Source organism: Halichoeres trimaculatus, unplaced genomic scaffold, assembly GCF_033239565.1.
Source record: "Halichoeres trimaculatus isolate MK-OKI-2021-1 unplaced genomic scaffold, fHalTri1.1 fHalTri1_scaffold_23, whole genome shotgun sequence".
Taxonomy (NCBI): domain Eukaryota; kingdom Metazoa; phylum Chordata; class Actinopteri; order Labriformes; family Labridae; genus Halichoeres; species Halichoeres trimaculatus.
The window spans coordinates 3,988,231-4,010,952 of NW_027437201.1; the positions used below are offsets into that span (position 1 = coordinate 3,988,231).

Sequence of the window (22,722 nt, forward strand, 5' to 3'; positions counted from 1 at the left end):
TAGCCCAGTAAACACCCCTCTGATTGACTGTGCTGCTCACTCACAGAGGAAACACGCCGTGCAGATAGTTACTCTAATTCCTTGATGACAAGAGTTTATCTTGCAGACAGGAGTGTTTTTTACTGTGCAACTTGTTTCCTCTTGTTGTGATAAAACGCTGCAAAGAGTGGAGGAGCTGCCGCCAGTGATTTCTGCTCCGTCAGTTTGAGGACTCTATTTGCTCGCTTCTCTTACAAAAGAATGGTAACCTTTATGAAATACCTTTAAAAACACACACACACACACACACTGGGGCACCACAGTCCCACTCCAGAGCTGGTCTGTTCCTGCACAAACACTGTCGAGCTTGTGTTCACGGAGGCCACAGTGCAGCGTGATTGATATACAAGAGATAAAACACAGTTTGACTTCTGAATCCAGCTCCAATCACACGCTCTTAGTGACGCACACGCTGTATGCTATCTCTGCCACACACGGCCCCAGATAAGCTCAGCTGAACCACTCATATCTACCATCCTGGAAGAGAATTTCTTGAATAAACTGTCCCAAAAAAAGCTTACATTTCTGAGGTGCTTTGTAAATTTCTGGAGACTTGGCGGCAGAGCTGGCAGAGCGAAGTACATCGATGGACATTCATAATACAGTCCATTGGTAAGTTGTTGACAGAAAACAGATAAATATCTGCTCTGCATGTCTTTTTCTTTTTAAAACTTAAAAAGATTTTGATCTGGACATATTGTGTCATCACAAGTTCCTGGATTTTCTCTGTTTATAACTGATTACCACAAATGTGTAGATCTGTCCAAGTAGCAGCATGAATAAAGCCTACAACAATGAAAAGCTGAGCTAACAAGTTCCTATGGGAGAAATAATCCATAATAGCATTTATAAGAAGAGACTTTTGGATTTTCTACTTTTGACAACTTTAAATAGAATATATCTGGATAATAACATTAGTTTAAAGAGGTCATTCTTAGCTTGTGTTGGCCCTTTTTTTTTTTTTTTTTACTAATTAGTGATTCTTGATGGACCAAAAAGTATCCCGGTAATCCAAATAGATTAAAAAATAAAGGATTTTGCATAGTGACTAGTTTTCTTGTCATTTGAATGGAAATTCTGATTTTACCTTTATTAAACCATTTTGGTCCAACTGAGGTTAAAAATCTATATTAAGAAATAGAAACAAAAAAATAAAAGGAAAGTAATATTTGATTTTGTCCCCGATTATTCCAACAAACAGTAAATAGAAGTGGACCCAATGCAGAGCCCTGTGGCACACCATTGGGGATGAAATTCTGACTATCCAGCTAGGCTATAAGAAAACAATAAGAAACAGAAAGACTTGAAAAAAATACATTTTACAGTGCTAAAAAGCAGATAAAAGAGTCTGGGGGTAAACCATGTTTCTTTGGTTTTCCAAGTGTGGTTACGGTACCAGATCTATTGCCACCACTGTTATGGAGTACTTGCAGGTTAAAGGGGCTAAGAAGACTATCTGGAAAGGCTAGGGTTTTTCTGGGATCAAGACTCTGATTCCCTCTAGCGTTACGAAGCATGCGTTTGTTTTGAAGTTAATAAATGGAGAGCAGATAAGGATGGGCACCTTTCACATTTGAAACAATACGGTACCGATGCCCAGTACCAAGCAATCGGTACCGGTACTTAACAGTACCAATTTTCGGTACTTTTTTGTGTTTATGTGGTAAAAAATATTATTTTTTTTAATAATGAAACATAAAAATACTTGGATTTAACATATTTATTCTTCAATATATAACCTTGCAATGCTGTGTTCATGTCCAGCATGAGAAATCACCTACTCTTCCACTCCCTCACAGTCACAAGGATGCACTTAGGTACCTAAACATGGTACCTTTTGGTTTTATCTGAATCGGTACCCTGTACTTTTGACAGAATTCGGTCGGTACCTATAAAAGTACCTTATTCGGTACCCATCTCTAAGAGCAGATCTTCTTTTTCACACTACTATTCTTTGTTGCAGACAACTTATTACCAACTACATTTTGCCAAGGTAAAGTAGTTATTCACAGCTATGTAGAGCTTTTGTTTGAAATGTGACAACAAGTAAACTTTGTAAACTCAATTTGTACCATAGTTAAATAGCCGGCTATATTTAGCACCACTCATGACCCGGTGCACTCAGACGTGTCCTGAACGTATATTGTCAGTGAATCCTGGTTATGTCCTGTCAGTCATCTACCAATCAGAGCTAATGTAACCTCACTCTTCATTTAATTGATAGACTCTCAAGTTTGAACAGACCGCTGCAGAATAACTGCTGACTGGATGAGAATGAAGATAATCACAGAGAGCTTACCTGTGTTTTTGCCAAGATCCTTGTTTTAGCCTTTAGCTCGTGCTCCTGTTTATCTTTCTTCTGTTCTTCTGTCTTTTTTCCGTCTGACAGTTAGGCTCCAGTGTCCACCATCACTACAAAATTAATGAAAGAAATCATTTTCAGCAGAGAAAAACACAGACCTCTATTTTTATTGCTAAAACAGTGTGGTGTTGTCATAAAGACTAGGTGCTCAACTTTTTCAAGATCACTTAGAAACTGCCCACAGGGACTCTAGGGTCAACATGCCTGTGTGATTACACATTGCTGAAAAGTCAGTTTAACCAAACACAGTCTACAAACATCTCTTGTATAGATAAAACATCACCAAACAACATCTTACATGTTGCATGTGGTCCGTGTTTGTTTACATCCAGGTGGTAGAGCATTACTGAATTAGCCATTAGCGGGGGCTGCAGCCAAAGCTATTCGCAAGTGGCTAGGCTACAGCTTGGACACAACATATGAGCAGCTTCTCAGACCAGTCGTTAATATACGAATGAGTTGTTCAACAGACTTGTCATTCTGGTGCAAGACAGTGAGGGTTATGATTAGGGCTGCAGCTATCCAATATTTTAGTATTAGAGTATTCTACTGAAAATCCCATCCATTAATCGAGTGATCGGATAAAATACATTTATTTATTTTTCAAATGAAAATTTTTCTCTTAAAGAAATGGAATTTTCTGATACAGCATGTCAATAAGAGCACTTGCTTTGGTAACTCCAAAAGTTGTAAACACACTTTGACACATTTTTTGTGCCTTGTACATCTCATCAAATGTTGCGGACCCAAATGGCACCCGTTTCGTAGAATGACCCATTAGTCTCCAAACTCCAGAAAAGAAGCTTGATTTGTTGCTAGTTGCTATTTTGTATAAGAAGTAGCTTGAGGGGTCTGAAAACTCTCTTAATATGGCCTCAGCTCTATTTGAAATACCACTCTTTGATCTTTTTTAAAATCAAACAATTCCTCGAGGCGGAGAAAATTACTCAAGTATTTTTTGTAATCGAGTACCTCGAATCATTCGAGGAATCGTTTCAGCTCTAGTTATGATAGAAATATACAGAATAGACAGTCGAGGCAGATGTCTGTCTAACATGAGTCTGGTTCTGTCCAATGTTTCTGCCCATTAAAGGGAAGTTTTTCCTTGCCATTGTAACTTGCTAAATGCTGCAAAGTCCTGTACTCATGGTGGGTTAAGATGAGACAAGACTCCTTATCTTGTCTTGATGTTGGGTTTCTGTCTGTCTTGATGGCTGTTTTTCTGTACCTATCCTTAAAAATGATCCATTTTCACCCAAATATATTGACTCAGCTTTTCAAAGGCCTCAGTCCTCCCCCTGATTGTTTTCTTGGACAGCTGCAAAATGCCTCCAGCTGCCCATAACCTGCTGATGGTGAGGCAGGGTGAGGAACTTTACAGAAAGCCTGAATGAATGGAACAATTGAGCTCGGAACACCACATGCATATTTAATGAGACAAGCTTTTCTTGATAGAGGGAGATTGCTGGCACCACTCAAATGCATTACACCCTCAACTGGGTATTGGAGAAATCTTTTTGTTCAAGGTCTTTTATCTTATGAAGTGATCATAAATAATGATAGTAAATTAGCTTTTAGCCCGTGTGGTCCCGAGGTAATTAAATAAATGAAAGACATTCTCATGGGGCATCCACGTTTAAGCTGCGTCTGTGTTTGGACTTCCCTGTAGAGATGAGAGTCAGATGTTTATCACTTCGTAGTGACACTGACTGCATCTTTACCTGCTCATACCCAACACAGAGGCTCAGCTAATGCTTGTTATTGGCTCTCAATGTCACTGCAACACACACACACTTTACCACAGTGAGCGCAAACACTCTTAATGCACTTCAGAGTGTGACATGAGAGGACACAGTGTAGCTAAAGGTTAAAGAAAACAACAAAAATGAAGACTGCAGGAGAATTTTGATGAATGGTAGACCTTCATCGCACACACGTACACACACACACACATATATTCCCAGGCCGACTCCAGAGAGGGACAGAGGCAGCAGCATGCCTGTAAGAGACCACCAGGTGTGACCTATTCATTATTTACCAACAGAGGCTGGCGAGCAGCGTGTGCGTGCTGTGCACAGGCCTTCCTTTGTAGGAGAGACGTGTCGGGATCAGATGAGAGAGGGCACCTTTGTGGAGAGACATCTTTGTTCACACCCTGCCTGCCCTCCCTGCCTGCCTGTCTGTCTGTCTGTCTGTCGCTTAACACAGCGATACACATGAAATACATTCATGTTTTCACAGCCTGGAAAAGGAGATACTTCTTCAAAAGCAACATAACGAAGGCCTTCAAGACCAAAAGGTTCAGGGGGATGCATAAAACGAGAATCAGTCTTTAAAGCCCTGTTTCCACCAAGTGGTCCAGTTTGGATCAGTGTGGTTTGGTACAGGTAGGATCAGAAAAGCCTGTTTGCCCTTCTTGGTAGATGGTGTGTAAGCTGTATCTGCGTCAGTTACGTAAAAGCATAACAACATAGCAGTAACCCAGTGTACACCGCTAACAAAACCAATGACGGAGGAAATGCAACATGGTAAACAAAGAGCAATAATGGAAGATTTCCATGAATTTGTCTTCTTTGTAATTGTCATGTGGCTCTTTGTTATAAAGTGCAATCGAGTTTCGCTTTGGAGAAGACTGAGTGCCAGGAATATGGTAGCCACTGTTGCGCTGAAAGGGGTGATTCTTTCGACCTATCAACAGACTGCTGTGTTTGTAGCTCCACCTTCTGGGGTCAGATCAAAACGGCTCAAGTTCCACCAAGCAGTTGAGATTCGTTCAATGTGGCACTTCACGCATTTTACGGCATTTCCGCTGTCTAACTCCAGGACAGATCCCCAAATAGCCAGACGAGCCGCCCAAATTTTTGACACCCTTCCGTAAAGGTGCCAGACTAAACCGATCTGATTCTGGAAGGTGGAGTCTGTTGATTGGTGAAAAGAATCGTCAGTGGCTGCTGTATTTCTCTTGGCGACACACAGCCTTCTCTGAAACAAATGTTGATTGCGCTTTGTAACCAAGAACCACATGCCAATCACAAAAGACAAATTGCTGGATGTCTTCATCGTTGCCCTTTGTTTCCTGCATTGCATTTTTCTTCTTCGTTGGATTTATTAGCGGCGTACACTGTGTTGCGCTGCTATGGCGTCATACTGTGATTGAACTGATGCACCTATCAGCATCTGGCATGGTTAGCTGTGGAAACACCAACAGAGCCAACCCGTACCAAACTGTACTGATCTAAATTGAACTTTTTGGTAGAAACTGGGCTTTTGTCTGGTACCCCAACAGAAGGGTACCAAAAAGGGATGGGTACCAAGTAGGGGTGTAATGGAACATGAATCCGTTCCAAACCGCTCAATAAGGCCGTTCGGTTCGGTTCAGTACAGTGCTGTATTCGAACAAGTACAGTAAGTTTACATTAGCCACTGCACATGGCTCTTTAATATTCGCGTGTGTACTCGTCTATGATTGGCTGAGCAGGGAAGGCGTTTTAATATTCATGAGGGAAGTGGTCTGTGATTCATGCTTTGGTATCATGTGCATATCATGTGGACGTGACGTCTTGCGGTGAGCCATCAGAAGATGAATATCAAAGAGCTTCCGTAGCCACAGGAGCTTGTGTCTGAATTGTGCATCATGGCTGCTGCTAACGACCAACCGGAGCTTGAAGAGCCCCCCCCCCCTCGCTGTATAATGGCAAGTTTTTGGCTTAATAAACATGCTTAACAAGCAAATGGTTTTGTGTTGTTCCATACTGTACCGAAAATGTACCGAACCGTGACCCTAAAACCAAGGTACGTACCAAACCGTGATTTCTGTGTACCGTTACACCCCTGGTACCAAGTAAGGTACTTTTATAGGTACCAACCAAATTCTGTCAAAAGTATCAGGTACCGCTTCACATAAGATCAAAAGGTACCATGTTTGAAAATGCATCCTTGTGACTGTGAGGTAGTGGAAGAGTAGGCAATTTTCCATGCTGGACATGAACACAGTATTGCAAGTTTATATATTAGGTGATAAATATGTTAAATTAAATTTTTGTTAAACAAATTGATATTTTTTACCACATGAACACAAAAAAGTACCGAAAATTAATTCTGTTGAGTACCACTACCGATTACGAGGTACCAGGTATTGGTACTGTATCATTATGAATATGAAAGGTACCCATCCCTAGTACCAAAAAATAGTTATTTGGGGACCTGTCCCAGTTTTAGTCAAAGGAAACGCCACAAAATGCGTCTTGTACCGAGACGAACTGAACTGAACTGCTTGGTTGAAGCAGGGCTTTTGTGCCCAAAGATGTTTGTCTGACGTATCCAAGCGTCTAGACGCCTCTGCTGAGGTCGCCCTATAAGACGATCAGGAGACCTCCACCAGAGTATATGAAATGTTGACAGACGGGCTATAAGCCTACTGTCAATAAGTCAACACACACACGAGGGCACCACCTTGAATCAGAGATCACTTCCTTCATCTCTGCACCGCCACACAAGAGATAAAAGCTGTTAAGTGGATCTGTTTTAATGTCTGGGGCCACCTTCCTCTGAATGATCGTTTCTTTCTCATGTAAACTCTATTCTCTATTTTCTTTTATCTCCCATATAAGCACAACACTAGTGGAGATAAATTGCCCTTGCATGGACAACTTGGCACAGGTTCACACACATCGAGGGTCATTAAGGCAGCTGACAAAAGCCGTTTTTTAATGAATCTGTGTATGAGAGCTCAGCCTCTTTAGTGTGTGTGTGTTAGCGAGTGTGTGTGAGGGAGCCGTGTTTCATTTCTTCTTGTAACACCCTAATGACTTTATTGTTTCATTCTTATCCAGCCTCCAGAAGGTATTACCATATAAACACCTGTGTTATCAAAGCACCGCAAACAATTTCCTGGATAATTTAACAAAGATGCGATTGTTGATTCCGTATGAGCTGCTGTGACTCATGAAGGTGTGTGTGTGTGTGTGTGTGTGTGCAAATTATGAGATATCCTTTCTTCTATGTGTGTTTGCCTGTGTGTGCATATTTTGAGATTTCTATTTTCTGTGTGGGTGGTGTTTTTTGTAGTAGTAGTCTGGGTTGCATTTTTTGAGAGCATAACCTGGCTGAAGCTGGCCACTCTGCAGCTGATTGTAGAGGAAAGTGTGTGTGAGGTAGCTTAAATAGAGGCGGTTTGGATAGAGACTGGGCAGAGCAAGTGTTCTGCATTACCATCATGCTTCATGCAATCTGTATCAAACCCCGGGTGAGGCAAACAAAAAGGGAACACTTGCATAACGCAGGAGCCTGATGTTACCCTGCAGAATTGGACTTCTCCACTCTGCCTCTCTTTGACTCTCTCTGTCTGTTTCCCTCACTCCCTCTTAGTCACAGGGCCTGGATTGTTCTGCCGAGGCTTGGCAGAGGCCACGGATGGGAAAAGTGCAGGGGAGGCAGCTAACACTTCCTGCCTCCCTGAATCAGAGAGTTAACCTTCGGCGAGGGCACAATGGCGTCTCGTTAGCGAAACCACCCCACACGCAGGCAGCCTGTCACCAGCCGTGTTCCTGTCCAATGACCCCTTTTTGTGTTCCTCTGTCCTCTCTGGGACTTCATGTCCAACCAAAGCTGCAGCTCACATCCTCACAATGGAGGAGGTTAATACCTTGTAGACGGTGGTGTGTCAACAGAAAACGTTTTTATTTCTTGTTTAGTTCTAATGTGTCAGATTCTGTCATCTCTGAATGTAGGTGTTAGGAAACTTGGGATGCACAATATATTGGTATCAATATTGTTTTTGGCCGATTTTGGTCTTTTTTTTTTACATATCGGCATTGGCTGATGTGTAAAAGTGGGCCAATATTTACTCATTAGCTGCCAGCCATTTTCAAAGCATCTTAAATGATCTCTCCAGACCCAAATAAAATTGTTTTCTATGACTGCATAAACACCAAAACTAACTAAGAAGAGTGGACACGGAAAACAAGTTTGAAAATAAAGGGAGATATTGAAAAATTCAGTTTACATAATTTTTAGTATGTTCACAATTTGATCATCTCAGATGTTTTTTTTTTTTTTTTAACCAATATTGATATCGGTAAATGTTGGTTATCGGCCATAATGGCAATATTAGTATCAGTTTCGGACAAAATTTTCTTATCAGTGCATCCCTATAAGAAACACACAAAGGCACTCTGAAATACCCAAGAAAATATGATTTGTCTCAAGATAAATGTTATCTTTGAAAAGGCTAACTTATCATATGCAACCATATACAATTCGTAGTCAATTAGCTTGTTGCTTAAAACGAAAAATTACATTTACAAGCTCACCAAGTTTATTTAATCTTAAAAACTGCAGACAGTATTATAAAAGGACATAGTCTGTGATGTCACCAATCTGTTTCTGATACAAAGTTTTGAAGCCTACTGTTGATGGAGCCATACTGGAAATTCTGAGTTTGAGTTCAGATAAGTTATAGAGGCGGGACTTAAGCCTCTTTGCAGACAGCTACAGTGTGCCCGCTCAGGAGGTCACAGTTTCTAAAAACCTGACTCCCAGAATTGCGCTGATGGCGATTTGCCTGTGTGTGAATTCAGTCAGGTACGCCATGCCCTTATATAGACAAAACTTGTACGTTTAATAACTTTGAAAATAACAAATAAATACAGTCCCACAGTCCGGACCAGACTGTGCATGTTTGTTTTTGCTTTTAAAATGCTCTTTTTTAGCTAGGTGTATATGGTTTCTGGTGTGTCCTACCTCTAGCAGAAGCTTGAAAAGCTTCATATTTAGTGTGAGCTTTATATTTCTAGATCATGCCACAAACAGTAGTAGTGATGCAAGATCTCTCACTCTGTGACAACCAACAACACTTAAACGGGTCTGTTGACAAATTTTTCCATCAATCTTAGACGACTTAATCAATGGTTCACCCCTAAATTCATCATATTCAATCATTTTCCACAAGATTCATTCACTGATAACAGAGGCACAATTGCCTCTTGTTCATCACGTCATAATTGCACATGTATGGCCCATCTGAGTCATCATGAAGTGTCTGTTTACAAGAAGTGCTTAACCCCAAACTTTAAAGATGGTCACAGACCTGACCAAAGACCTCTGAGTTTTTGTGTCCTATCCAACTAACCCTGGATGTTGGACTCTGCCCACATTTCCAATTTACGTCTCAACCTTCACATAGCACCAACGTGAACCTGTCAAGTGGAGTGGTCACAGCCATTACATGTCAAGAGTTGTACGTCACATCCTTGTTGTGTATACGTGCGTATACTTGTGCATGAAGTGTACCATGCTGTAGCACACCTCTCTGAAGTATGTCAAAGCCAAGGATGCCTGAGCATGACACACTTGGGGGTCACACTGGCCAAATGAACCAGACTTAAAGGTTGAATTTTTTTGGATATATGATAAAAATTGCCAGAATGTCTCAAGTCATCGTTAGAAATTTGGGGTTAAGTGTGGTGCTGCTTTGGCATGCACTCATAAAGGCTGTTTACACAACACAGTTTTAGGATAAAACGCAAAGTATTGTGTTTCAGCCTCTTGTTTACTTGGAAAGCCGGACCAAAAATGGAAACTTTTGAAAAACGGTGTCCAGAGTGGATTTTTTTCTGAAACACAGCTGCTACCATTGCCATGTAAACAGCAAGCCGGAGTTTTCAATGGAAAGGCTAACATCACACTTGATTTGCGCATTACTCTTTCATTGTGGATACTTAGATTGCCGTATGCGAACTGGACAACAACAACAACAATAACAACAGTGGACTACCATGTTGTGCTTGTGCTGCTGAATCTGCTGTTTGTGCAAAATGTGCTCCACTTCTGCCCTTCTCCAGTTTTGTTTATTAGAAGACAACTAGACTCCCTCTGGTCTGTGAAGGGGTGTGTTTCCACCGTTACATCCCCAACTACAGGCCTGGCATGAATACTACAGCGTTTTCAGTCCCTCAGTGTTTCCATGCAAACACAGATTTTTTTCACTGCATCACGTAAACTGAAGACATAAAAGCCTAAAAATCGTATTTTCCCATAAAATCAGGGAAAATCACGGCCATGTTTAATTATGTATTAATTAGCAGAGTGAAGTGTCTTGTCAGCCCACACAGGGCATATTTATTTGTGATTAATAATAATGATCATTTAATCATTGAACAAAAAATGAATTGGCAACTTGAAAAGCAGCCTAATATAAAAACATATTCTTGACAATAATTCCAAAAAGCTTTTGGCTACAGCTTCCTGGTATTCAATAATTTTTTGTGTTTACATGTGTAGAAACTGGATTTTTCAAGGTTTGGAGATTTTTAATTGACCAAAGTAAAAAAAAAAAGACATCCAGTGTTTTTTTCCCTTTCTTATGGCTCAGTTATAATTCAAAGCATCATCTGTGTATTACTTGATGATGCACAATTAAAGCCCTGTTTCGATACTAGTACTAATGAATAGCTCGTCATCCTCATGTGACTCGTTAAACCTCAGAGTGCATTCACAACCAGAAAACAAGCATGACATCAACCTCCAACCGCTAAAACGTGGTTGATTCATGCTGGAGGGGTGAAGCCGACAGTGCCGAGGAAGAACAAGGAGTTCATGAACTCACAAACATGTGTCACCACAGTCAGTGGAAGAGATGAAATACAGTGGAAGTAAATGGCTTCTGCCTTGTTTTTCCTCTCATTTTCACCGGCATAAAAACAAGCATGAGCAGGGCTAGCCTAGGAGAAAATAAAGCATTGATTTTGCACACTGCCCTCTCTGCTGCAGAGCACCGCGATCAATAGGCCCAAGTAATACTCTGCACAAGTTTAATGCTTGAGCTGTACAGAGGCAGACAAGTGCTTTGTCTGGAAATTATTCTTGGGTTTTTATTGCACCAGCAGTAACAATTGAAAGCAAGACAAAAGCAACTCGATGTGCTTAAAGACACAGAACCACAGATGAGGACGGAGGAAGCTTTGGGACGGATCGACGCAGGGTGATCACAGAGATGTCAATAATTTGTTTAAATCAGTGGAGGAAGTTACTCGTGTTAGCTCCTTCGCAGGGTCATTTGGAAGAAAAGCAAAAGGGAAAGAAAGGGGAAGGGTCACATTAGCGACCAGAGGTTTGACCTCCAGCTGAAAGGTCGTGACCTGTAACACCACGGCAGGAGAAAGACACACAAAACCGAGTGAAGATAAGCATCAAATTCTCTGAAGTAGTCGAGAAAACTTTCCAGGTGTCACTGAGAGCAGACAAAAGGAATCCACGAATGATGGATAATGAGCATGAAGCGAATCTGGGGATTCAGAAAAAGAAGAAAAAGATCTTCCTCTTCTTCCCTCAGCAAAACTTTCATTTCCTGTCTGCTCACTTTCCCTTTTAAGGTGCCTCCAAAGTCAACGTGAGAGACTGCAGCGTCACCTGTGAAACATTAAAAAGCGTTGACCCAGAGATTCGAACACTCATTAAGCTCGGTAAAGTGGCGAATTCCCTGAGATCCCCCTTCTCTCTCCCTCTTTCTCTCAGATGTTTCCCTTCGTGTCGACCAAATGGTGTATCAAGTTCAGGAAATTAGCCAGTTCCTGTTGGGGGAAGAGAAAAAGAGAGCAGAGAGAGGCCAGTGCAGTTTTTCTTTTTTTTAACTTCACAGCATCTCAGGACTCTATTACATCCCGCAGACAAAATCCCACCTACGCTTGTGTGTTAACACGAGACACTGCTTCATTACGGCGCTGGTGAAGACAGGGAATGTCCTGCTCTTTGAACCGACTGCTGGAAAATGGCACAACGCAGCTGTCAACATGGATGCAGAATTTTTTCAAGCAAGAAATTATATTTCAAGAAAGAGGATACACCTTTAAAACATGTCCACATGTCCGTTTCCTTCAAATTACTTTGTACAAATCTCACCGTTAGGTCACTTCATATCCTCTTTGGATGAAGTGCTGCAGACCGCTGAGATGCAACCACTGTCCACACATCAGGAACCAATCAAAGGTCCCTCCTGGTCAGGGCCAGGCTTCCAAGTAAGCAACATGTCCCTTGGGAAATCCAGAGGGAGGCAAAATAATCAAAGACACCACGCCACTTCCTGCCGTTTATCGGCACAAGCATCTCAACAACCCTAAACTGTGATGAGGTTAAGACGGTTTTCCTTTCTTCGGTGGAGAAAACGTGACGGAGATTACGCCGACCCCAAACATCGTCCACCTGACGGACAGCACAACCCAAACCCCGACCCCAGCCGTGGTCACAAAACGAGACACGAAACACACACACTGTGGTTGTGGGTTGAAACCCTAACCCTTCTGTTTCCACTGGGCTCCTCAAAAAGACAACTGGCCCCAGAGCATGTGCTGCTGAAAGCTTTCTCATGCATGAACCCCCAAGAGCCCACACAGTCACAAAAACAAGTTAATGTAAGAAAAGGTACGTTGTTTACAGGATTTTCCATGGAAAATCCTCTCAAAGTCAAAGTCAGGGTGGAAAAGAGGCCAACTGGGCTCCAGAGCAGCTTGAATCTGCTCAGTGTCGACTCAAACGCTATTGACCGGCAGGCGTCGAGGCAGACCCTCACAGGCTGCAACTGAAATTAGGTTAGGAGAAGTCATTTGTCTTTTGAGCAGAGACTGAGGGGTGAAAAAATGGCTAAAGAGGCCAGATCGGGCAGGAAGGCTGTAAAGGGGAAGGAGTTCATGCAGACTAACATCTGTGATATTTCTTCACTTCATACTCCTTCTCCCATCCCCCTGCTCGGCTGTGCCAAATGCTAAGGTGGGGCTTGCAAAAACAGAGAAAGAGCAAGGGTGTTTTTTTTTTTTTTTTTGGTTAGCACAAGTGTTGTGCAGGCTGCTCCCACTGATGGCCATGTGGTCGCCTTAAAGTGGAGTGATGAGACTTATTTTTAGAGCTTTAAATGGTGTTGGTTACATATATATGTATGTATGAGAGAAGTCTGTAAGTTTTTCAACTTTCTTCAGTGATGATCCCTGTCACGCAGGGACAGTTCGCTAATAGTTTGGGCTACAGGCTCACATATGGTCTGATAAAGGTAACAAATCAGAAGAAAATGCACTGAAAATATCTGGAATGTATTGTTTGATCAAAAAAGGTAGTTGAATTTAGCTAAAGGCAGTTGAATAAGTCGGTCACAAATTTACAAAGAAAAAAGTGAAAAGTATGACTTTAATGAAAGTGTAACCAAAATAATGTTCATTATTTTAGGAAAAAAAATAAGGAAATGAAAACAAAATACTTCTTAGTTATTGAAGTGAACATTTCCTTATCCCTTTTTAGGGGTCTAAGATTATTAAAAAAAACAAAAAAACCCAACAGGATCAGGTCCACAAATTTTTTTTTTCCAACACTTTTTTTATCCTTACTTTTCAGTCCAAAATTAAGAAATAAAAAAAGGCAGACTTTAAAGCACTGGTTCTCAAAGTGGGGTCCCAGGACCCCCAGGGGTCTGCTGACCATTGCTTGGGGGTTTGCAGAATAATTAAGAAATGATTGTAAAAGTGTACTGAGTCATAAAAAAGTGTAACAAATTTGAATCTCTTTCACCAATAAAATCCACTATTTGTTCAACAATCCCACCTTACTTAGTTTTGTGCCAGTAGATCAAGTCTAATGTGACTGTTGTATGTCAATCAGTTCAGAGTGCTCAACGACAGAAAGAAACCCTTCAAAACAAAAAACCTCGGAGCCAACATTTTTTCAAAATTTACATTATGAACTTAGAGAGTATGAATGAAGCCTATTTCAACTGTTGCAAAGTACCACAAAGTACATTATTACATAGTTTTGATATTGTGCTAATCAGTGTCACGGTAATGGGGCATCCTTGGAAAAACATCTTGCCCAAAAGGGGTCCATGGTCTAAAATAAGTTTGAGAAGGGCCTACCAGCAAACTTTGAAGCGTAGAGTATTAGCTGGCTATATTATTTTTTTTGCTCTGAGACATGTCTGTAATGTGTAACGTTAATAAATCCTGGTTATGTCCTGCCAGTCATCTACCAATCAGAGCTAACGTAACCTCACACTTCATTTTATTGATAGACTCTCAAGTTTGAACAGACCACTGCAGAATAACAGCTAACTGTGGGTTGGAATCAACATTATTTTTGGCTAACTTGGGTGCATTTACATTTTTATGAAATGTTAATTAATGTGCAGTGTCCCTCCGAAAAAAATAAAGGAAAATGAAATTAAATGATCACAAACAGTTTAGCCCTTTAGCCTTTAGCTCGTGCTTTATCTCTCTCCTGTTTATCTTTCTTCTGCTCTTCTGTCCTTTTTCTGTCTGACAGTTAGGCTCCAGTGTCCACCATCACTACAAAATTAATCACAGAAATCATTTTCAGCATTTTTCAGCAGAGAAAAACACAGATCTCTCTTCTCTTTACTAAACTTCAGAAAGCTAAGAAGTAGCATTTAGAAATAACCTGTATTGTCCCTGATGATCTTATTTATATATATCTAGAGACGTTTTTCACGATCACTTTCAAACTTGTCACAGCCCCTTTAAAATTCTGAGTAAAAGAGTTGAATTCTGGCTCTTCTTACATAATTCAGATTTGTATTATTATTGTCGTCAGAATTGGGAACTTTTTTAATTTCACAACTAAGAATTCTAAATAAAAATGTTAAAGTTTGCATTTTTTCAAAAATAATTTTGTTTTTTTTAGATAACGTAAAATATTTTTTTGAATTTTTTTAATCAAAAAATAAAAACAGACTATATTCTTAGGATTTTTTTTTAATTTTAGGTCAGAGAAAAGTGTCACATTTTAATTGACTTTAAAGTTAGAATAAAAAAAAAAAAATCTTTTTTTTCTTTTTTTTTTTTTTCTTTTTGTTCGGCCAAAATTCAGAATTTGTTCTTCAGTGAGTTTAATTTTTTTGGGTTCTAAGGAGAGTCAAAAAGCAGCCTACTCCCCAAGACAGGGACAACACTAGTCCTGCTATAAAAAAAGTCTCTCACACACACACACACACACACACACACACACACACACACACACACACACACACACACACACACACACACACACACACACACACACACACACACACACTGCTGCCATTACTGCCACCTTGTTTTCATGTCTGGAAACTGTTTGTCTGCTGGCTCAGATGCTGCCTCCTGTCTCCAAGATGAGACCACCCCTCCTCCTTCCTCCCCCCTCTCCCCCCTCCCTCCCTCCAATAGTTTGGCCCTTCCTACAGAGGGGGTTGAATTTAATAAAGGCTCCCTCAGCCACATGCTAAAAAGGTATGCAAATGTGCAGGTCCTTCTGTTTTTCTGACCCCCCCCTCCAAACCAACTGACTGCTCCTCTCTGCGAGCCAAAGCCAAACGCTCACACAGGAGAGGGGAGAAAAATAGATTTCAGGTGTTTGTTTTTCAGAGGATTGGATTATTTTGTTCGCACCACTCTTGGGTATTTGGTCTGAAAAGCTATTAGGATGATTGCGATTAGAATTAATTACATTATGAGCTACAGGAAGAGGGAAAGAAGTGCTCGACATGGAAAGAGAGGGAACATAATCACACACAGATCCCATAATTCCTTGAGTGACAACGTGAAATTACTAACCTCAAGGCTAATAAATAAAATACTAAAAGTTAAACACCCTTATTTAGCTGTGCTGTGAAAACACAAAACAATATTGACTTCTTCAGCGTCTGCTCCTCCTCCTCCCACATATCAGTGATCCCTATCTGATACAAAGGGCCCAGCCTCAGACCGGCTACCATCATGACCCGTGTTCATGAGGAGGTGAGAGCTGATCATTTTGTTCCGATGTAGTGAGCCGTGACAGGCAGCAGTGCAGGGAAAGAGGGAGGAGGGAAGGAGGGAGGAGGAAGGAGGGGGTTTGAGGGTAGAGGAAGGCCACAGAGGGACCCACCAAAAGCAGCCCCGGCCAGACTGAGAGGGGGGGGACCAGCCTTTCCTGCTGCTTCCTTCCCCGTGCTCTTGGCCAGCTGAGCAATCAGGTCACCTCTCTTCCCCGTGTCGCTTCTGGTCAATTGTTCTCCCCCTCTCTCCTCTCTCCTCTCTCCCTTCTCTGCCACCGCCTGCAGCTGTTGCGGCTGATGTCATTTTTTGATAGGATTGTGTCCGCGCCTGCTTGTTGGTTTCTGCCTCTGTGCCTAAAACAAACGCAAACATGGCGAAGGCTCATTTAAAAAACGGGCGCACGCTTGACGATCTCTCATGTGGGACAGAAAAAGAGAGATTGGGCGGATGAGGGCATCGCAACTCTCATGCAAACCTGAGTTGATATGCAAACTCTGATTGTTTGTTTTGAGCTCCTCCTGGTGTCATCGTGAAACGATTCTGCTTTTATAACGCGACAACATAAGAGAACACAAAGGGAACACAGCCCCTTGAACCCTCTGCACCCTGAGGTGCTTCATTATCCAGTCTGTATTTCTCCAAAGCATTGTTACTGATATCGAAGATACTTGCAGTTGTCCTCAAAAACCAGAACAGAACATATTCAAAGTGACACTGAGATGGTTCCCTCTTGTTAAACAAGAAAGAAATGCTAAGTGCTACTATCTTTACAATCACTCATTTTCTGGTTGAAGGAGGACTTTTTAGCCTCTGTGACATCTTGGCGGTAATGTAACCAGGGGTAGAGAAATTTTTCAGCATTTGGTGCTTTTCCACTGCAGAAACAAGGAACCTTTTCAGGAACTTTGTAAGTTTTGATAGCAGAGTAGTTAATCCTCCCTATTAGCAACTGCTTGAGAAGTACTTTCTAAAGTTCCAGGAACTTCTAGCTTGAAGTGCTGAATGGCAAGGCAAGTTTATTTGTAGAGCACAATTCATACACAAGGCAATTCAAAGATCTTTACAGCTAAAATAAAATCAAATCACAAGAAAGCAAAAATTAAATAGTTCCATAAAACATTACAAAATCATCAATTAATAAAATTAAAAGAGATGAGTGCAGATAAAATACTTTCAGTTGTCACATGCTAAGCTAAATAGAACTGTTTTCAGTCTTAGTTTCTGGAAGACTGTTTTTGGTTTAAGGGGGCATAAAACAGGAATGAAACCCGTAGATCTGAGTATCATCTGCATAGATGTGGTAGGACTCATCACCGCTGCCTATTAGCTGGCCTAATAGAAACATGTACAAATTGAAAAATAGGGGTCCCAGGATTGACCCCTGGGGAACCCCACAGGTCAGAGCCATTTCAATGCCTCTGATCGGTGGAAAATGTGTATGGTTTTCACTTCACCTGATGTCCACATTCATAAATATTTACTTCTTTGAGTCCTATTGTTCAAACTGGGGGTGTTACAATCTAAAATGTGACCTTGTAAAATTGGCGACTTTAGCTAACTTTGTCATAAGCAACACTGTTTGACTCTCTATGGTTTTCGAGTTGTTAAAACACAGAACAGGTGCATCCTAGAGTGATTTTCTCATTTTATATATCAGAATATACTCATTGAATATTTCTATAAATTTAACTTGGACACATTTGTGAGGGATGCATCTGCTACAGTTGCTAGTTTTCTTTCTTTCCTCTATTGGGAATCGCATGTAGGCCTTAAATACCATTAAATATATGTTTTTATGAATGTTTCGCTCAGCATCCCAAGATATTTTGGGAATTGGGCTTTCTTTTTACATAATTTGCCAAAAACATGGCCTAATATAATATTGCTCTTGTTTCTTTCTGTAATATTACTGCATGAGTTGAAGTTTCTGGAATTTACCTCTATGTTTTACTAATTAGGAAGCAGAAAGAAATAAATGTCACCAGCTAGAAAAGTTTAAATATTTCATTGTTTTAGTTGTATAACAGCTATTTCTGGCAATTACGGTATATTTGTTGTGTTTCTTTTGTTTTTATCTCAATGTATGACTCAGACTCAAAGTAAAAAGCTCCAAATCTGTTTAAATGTGGTACTAAATTACAGATTCAGTTTTGTTACTGAAATTGTAATTCCTGATTTCAGTATGTTATTGAGATAAAACTATTTGTAGGAGGAAGGAGTTTATTCATGCTTACTGAAGTGAAGGCTCTGAAGCAGCACTGTACTAAAATTCCACCAGAGTCCTGAGGGTTAAAAGTAAGAGCTCCCCATTCATGCTAGCACACTCCCAATGTTTATTCTTGACCCACACGAGCCAGGATGAAGGAAAGGAACAGGAAGTACACAAACATGCCCTCCTGACCTCTTACAACCAGCGGTCGGGGAGTACAACTCGTTCCGTAAGCTAAATATCGGCCTGTACTGTAAGCAGAGATGAATCTATATCAAGTTACATCAGCTAAACAATATCAAGGCTTCATCCTGAGGCCGTTTGCAGGAAAATCCACCGCTTATCCAGCGCTCGCTTCCAGCTATGAAGACAGTCAGACAGAGGGAGAGTTGTGATGATGCTAGCTGACAGTTAATTCCCAGCTTTGAGCTCAAGATTTACTCCAACATGGTCTTGAGGAAAACTCCTTTTTTTCTCTCTCTGAAGTGTTCCAGGAGAGTTTGTTGGAGACTGTGTGTCAGAGACAGATTAGATCACGTCTTGGCTTGTTCAAAGGCCTCGAATATTTACATTATTGGCTCAAATGGCATCCAAATGAGCACACCAAACCCCTATCAAGGACAGAACAGGGCATGCCTGCAGATTTGGCACATTCTAGTCCTTCTTCGAAGAGATGAACATGATATTCCCAGTGTTTTTTCCACAGCGGTAATGTATCCTCAAATGAGCAATTGCACAAGATTGAACAGATTCTAGCGAGAGCAATCTGCTGAAAGTGAGAAAAGAGGTAAATAAAGTGGAGAAGTGTGTGTAGGAATGAGACGCCACTGTTGTCCCGACCTTGAAACAACTTGAAAATGAAAAGCTGTTTTGGTATGAGAGACACCGATTATAGCCCATTTCTAGGCCAGCACATAATCAGTGTCCAAGTTCCAAATCAATGACCTACTTCTGAGCGCACACACATATATGTACAAGGCACATACGCTGCCAGGCAAACTCTTTTAACAGCTTAATGTGCGGGAATACAGGAATCAAAGAGAGGCGACACTTTGTTTTGATCTGAAAATACATCCCAGTGAAGATCTTTAGACACAAATAAGGGCAGAGTGATTTCATAACAGCAGGCAGCGCAGAGCAGAGCTGCTTCTTGTGTTATTTTGACAGTGGCTGGCAGCGCAGGGGGGCACTGGGGTCATGAGCGTCAGTGCTTTAGTAGAGAGAGTAGATGAGATCTGACCTGGATAAAGTGGAGGAACAGGCAGAGCTGACTTCCAGAGCCTTTCCAAGCACTGTGAGGAAATGTGAGCGGCGGCGGCAGCAGCATGGTTGTTGAGGTCAGGACTGCACTGAGCCCACTTCTCAACACAGGGTGGGCTATTTACAGAAACACCCACTAACCATCCCCCTTTAAGTTACATCTGCAGCCCCCTCGAGCAGATCCAGCTCCACCACACAGCTCCATGCAGCATGAAGTCAAGCAGACAGTCCAATAATGCTGTTTTTAAACATCATTCTTAAAATAGGATGTTATCCAACCCTCTGAAATGTGGTGTCCAAACATAAACACAGGCTGCCATCAGATGTAACCATCCCAGACAGGCTGCAGGCTGCTGACTGAGACAGACAAGCTAACACGGGTTAATGAACGCAGGACAGCAGACAAACCACTCCTCATGTGATGCTTCCATATCTCATTATTAATCACAAATAAACATATGAAGAAGATATAAAATACAACCCCCATGACTGAAAGACTCTGATTTGTACTGTCCTAGATTTTCTTTCATTCAGAAGTTCAGCATTAGCGATGATAATCTGTGCTTTTTTAAGTTACAGTATTTTTAGTTCAGTATTTCCCCAGACAGAGTTCTCATGCTGAGTTTCTGCAGCAGGACAGTAAAACAAAGAGGGAAATTTGTACTTCAGAGACAGACTTTGGTAGAAATCCATTTGATTTGTCTGACTAAAACCAATAAAGCTTCTATTAAGCTAACTCCTGGTACTCCACCAACTTGTGCACAACTTGTCACATCTGAATGGATTTGAATTAAATCAGCAAAATTATTATTATAATTATTTTTATTTTCCTAACATCCTTTTATTTCCTGAAAATGACACACAATGCAGTTTAAAAGGTGTAGATTGACTCCTATGTCTGTTATGCTAGTACCTGTTAGCCTTTAAAGAGGGAGTATTTTTATTTTTTTAGGCTTTATCCTGTAACTCTGGTACTTTCTTGGTTGCTTTACATGATTTTTTTCTCACTCTGGTGTTTTAGAACACACTTGCACCAGCTTCTGTCTGAATTGTTGCTGTCTCTTTAAGGCTCTCTGCTTCTCTGCTTACCCAACCCACTCCGCTGTGATTGGCCAGCTCTCTAGAGACCTGTCTACAGCAGAGTTAAGGGCCGACTGTTGTGTTTGAGGACAGCTCCTACAACATGTCATGATCAGTGTTGAGCAAATCACTTTAAAAAAGTAATAAGTTATTGTTACTTGTTATTTTCCTGAAAAAGCAACTGAATTGACAGCAGAATTATGCCTTCAATAATGTAATTACTCACCTGGGCAAGTACTTATTGTGTTAATTTTTCAGTTTCAACTCAACATACCGTCTTATCTTGTGTGGCTGTTTGTTGCATGTTGAGGTTTGTAACACCACCCACTTACCTGAGTTTTGGCTCTAATTGGCTTACCATTAAGTTGTACTCTACCTATAACCAATCATCACCACCAATGTATCTCTGTCTCAGGTCAGACAACACGTCTAAGTCGCTATGACAACACCATGCCAGCTGATGAAGTTTAGTAGTGAGAAGAGAGATCTGTGTTTTTCTCTGCTGAAAACGATTGCTGTGATTAATTCTGTAGTGATGGTGGACACTGGAGCCTAACTGTCAGACAGAAAATGGACAGAAGAGCAGAAGAAAGATAAACAGGAGAGAGATAGAGCACGAGCTAAAGGCTAAAACACGGACGTCTCAGAGCACCAGGGTGTTAGCAGCACTAAATATAGCCGACTACTACACTACGGTACAAACTGACACAGTTAGCTTGTTTTCACGTTTCAAACAACAGCGCTACATAACTGTTTATTAATACCTTACTTCATTGTGTTGTATCTGGTAAAAAGTTGTCTTCAATGGAGAAAAATAGAGTTAAAAAGAAGCTCTGCTTTCCGTTCATAAACAAAACAAAACCACGCCTTGTCAAGAGTCGTGTCTTCACGACAGTGTACGTGAGACTCTGAGCCCAGAGGTGGCACTGCCATCCACTTTAAACAGATTCTTCTCAGCCTCTTTAAGGAGTTTACTCAGGGGTATGACCAACCTCTCCTTGTCGCTTTCTTAAAGTATGGGCTTTCAAATGCAATTATTGTTTTTTTCCTAAATTTGGATCAGTCTGTTTTAGAAACTCCTGCTACCCAAACTTCATGGTGAACAGTTTTCACTGGAACAACTTTTTGGAAAAGAAAGAATCCCCATGGCTGTTTATACTGAGGTTTTTGGCTCGCCTACAGCAACACTGACTCTGTTTGTTCTGCTTTGGTTAAAAAAAAAATAAAAAAATCAGACTGCACTGACCTCCATTTGCAGCAATCTAAAAACCCTAAACTCTTTAGATGCTGACTACAGCTAAGTGTGAAAAAATGTTTTTGGGTAAATCCACCACTTGGAAATAATTGAAAGCCATTGTAATGTTTTTTTTCTTCATGCTATGACTGACATTAGATGAGCTGTGCAGCTGAATAACATCCAGGTAATTGCAGGTATGTGCTGTGTTTCTTGGCCTGCTGCACCATCAAAAAGAAGCCTTCAGGCTGTAACATATTTCGACGCACTCCTCCATCTCTATGTGTGTGGTGTTTGAGCCTGCTGTTTCTCCAGGGAGCATTGATCCAGCATAATGACTTTTGTTGGGGAAAAAAAGAGAAAACAACCCTCTTTCCACAATGGACAGCCTTGTCTTGAGCCATTCTTGTTATCAGGTTTAGACAACGCAGGAGCAGAGTATGAACATGCCAGTGAGAGGAATAATCTCCCCTTTCTCTTTCCTCCTACAAGGTACATCAGGTTTCCTCATAGAATCACAGAAAAAAAGCTATTATACTGAGATGATATATAAACAAATCAATTTTTTATGTTCATGCATGGTTTCACAAAACTATTCCTGCAGCCCGGAGAAACAGGCGCGAAATTAGTTTGGCTGAGTGTGGCCACTAAAACATGGAATTAGTGGAACCGCTGTGATGGAAAAGTGAGTTTTTTATCAATGAGAAGGCAGACTACACTACCCAACATGACTTTATCTCCTCAGACT

The 22,722-nt window shown here is 41.0% G+C and overlaps 2 protein-coding genes across 3 annotated transcripts in view; one reads left to right on the forward strand and one right to left on the reverse strand.

Annotated features, from left to right (window-relative positions):
- LOC141784809 (zinc finger MIZ domain-containing protein 1-like) overlaps positions 1-22,722 on the reverse strand; it is a 166,704-nt gene that overhangs the window by 80,900 nt on the left and 63,082 nt on the right. The window contains exon 3 of the mRNA XM_074662699.1: positions 2,339-2,451. The gene's annotated coding sequence lies outside the window, so the exon portion shown is untranslated. The remainder of the gene's footprint in view (positions 1-2,338; positions 2,452-22,722) is intronic.
- polr3a (polymerase (RNA) III (DNA directed) polypeptide A) overlaps positions 1-22,722 on the forward strand; it is a 307,538-nt gene that overhangs the window by 71,427 nt on the left and 213,389 nt on the right. The gene's annotated exons all lie outside the window — the stretch shown is intronic.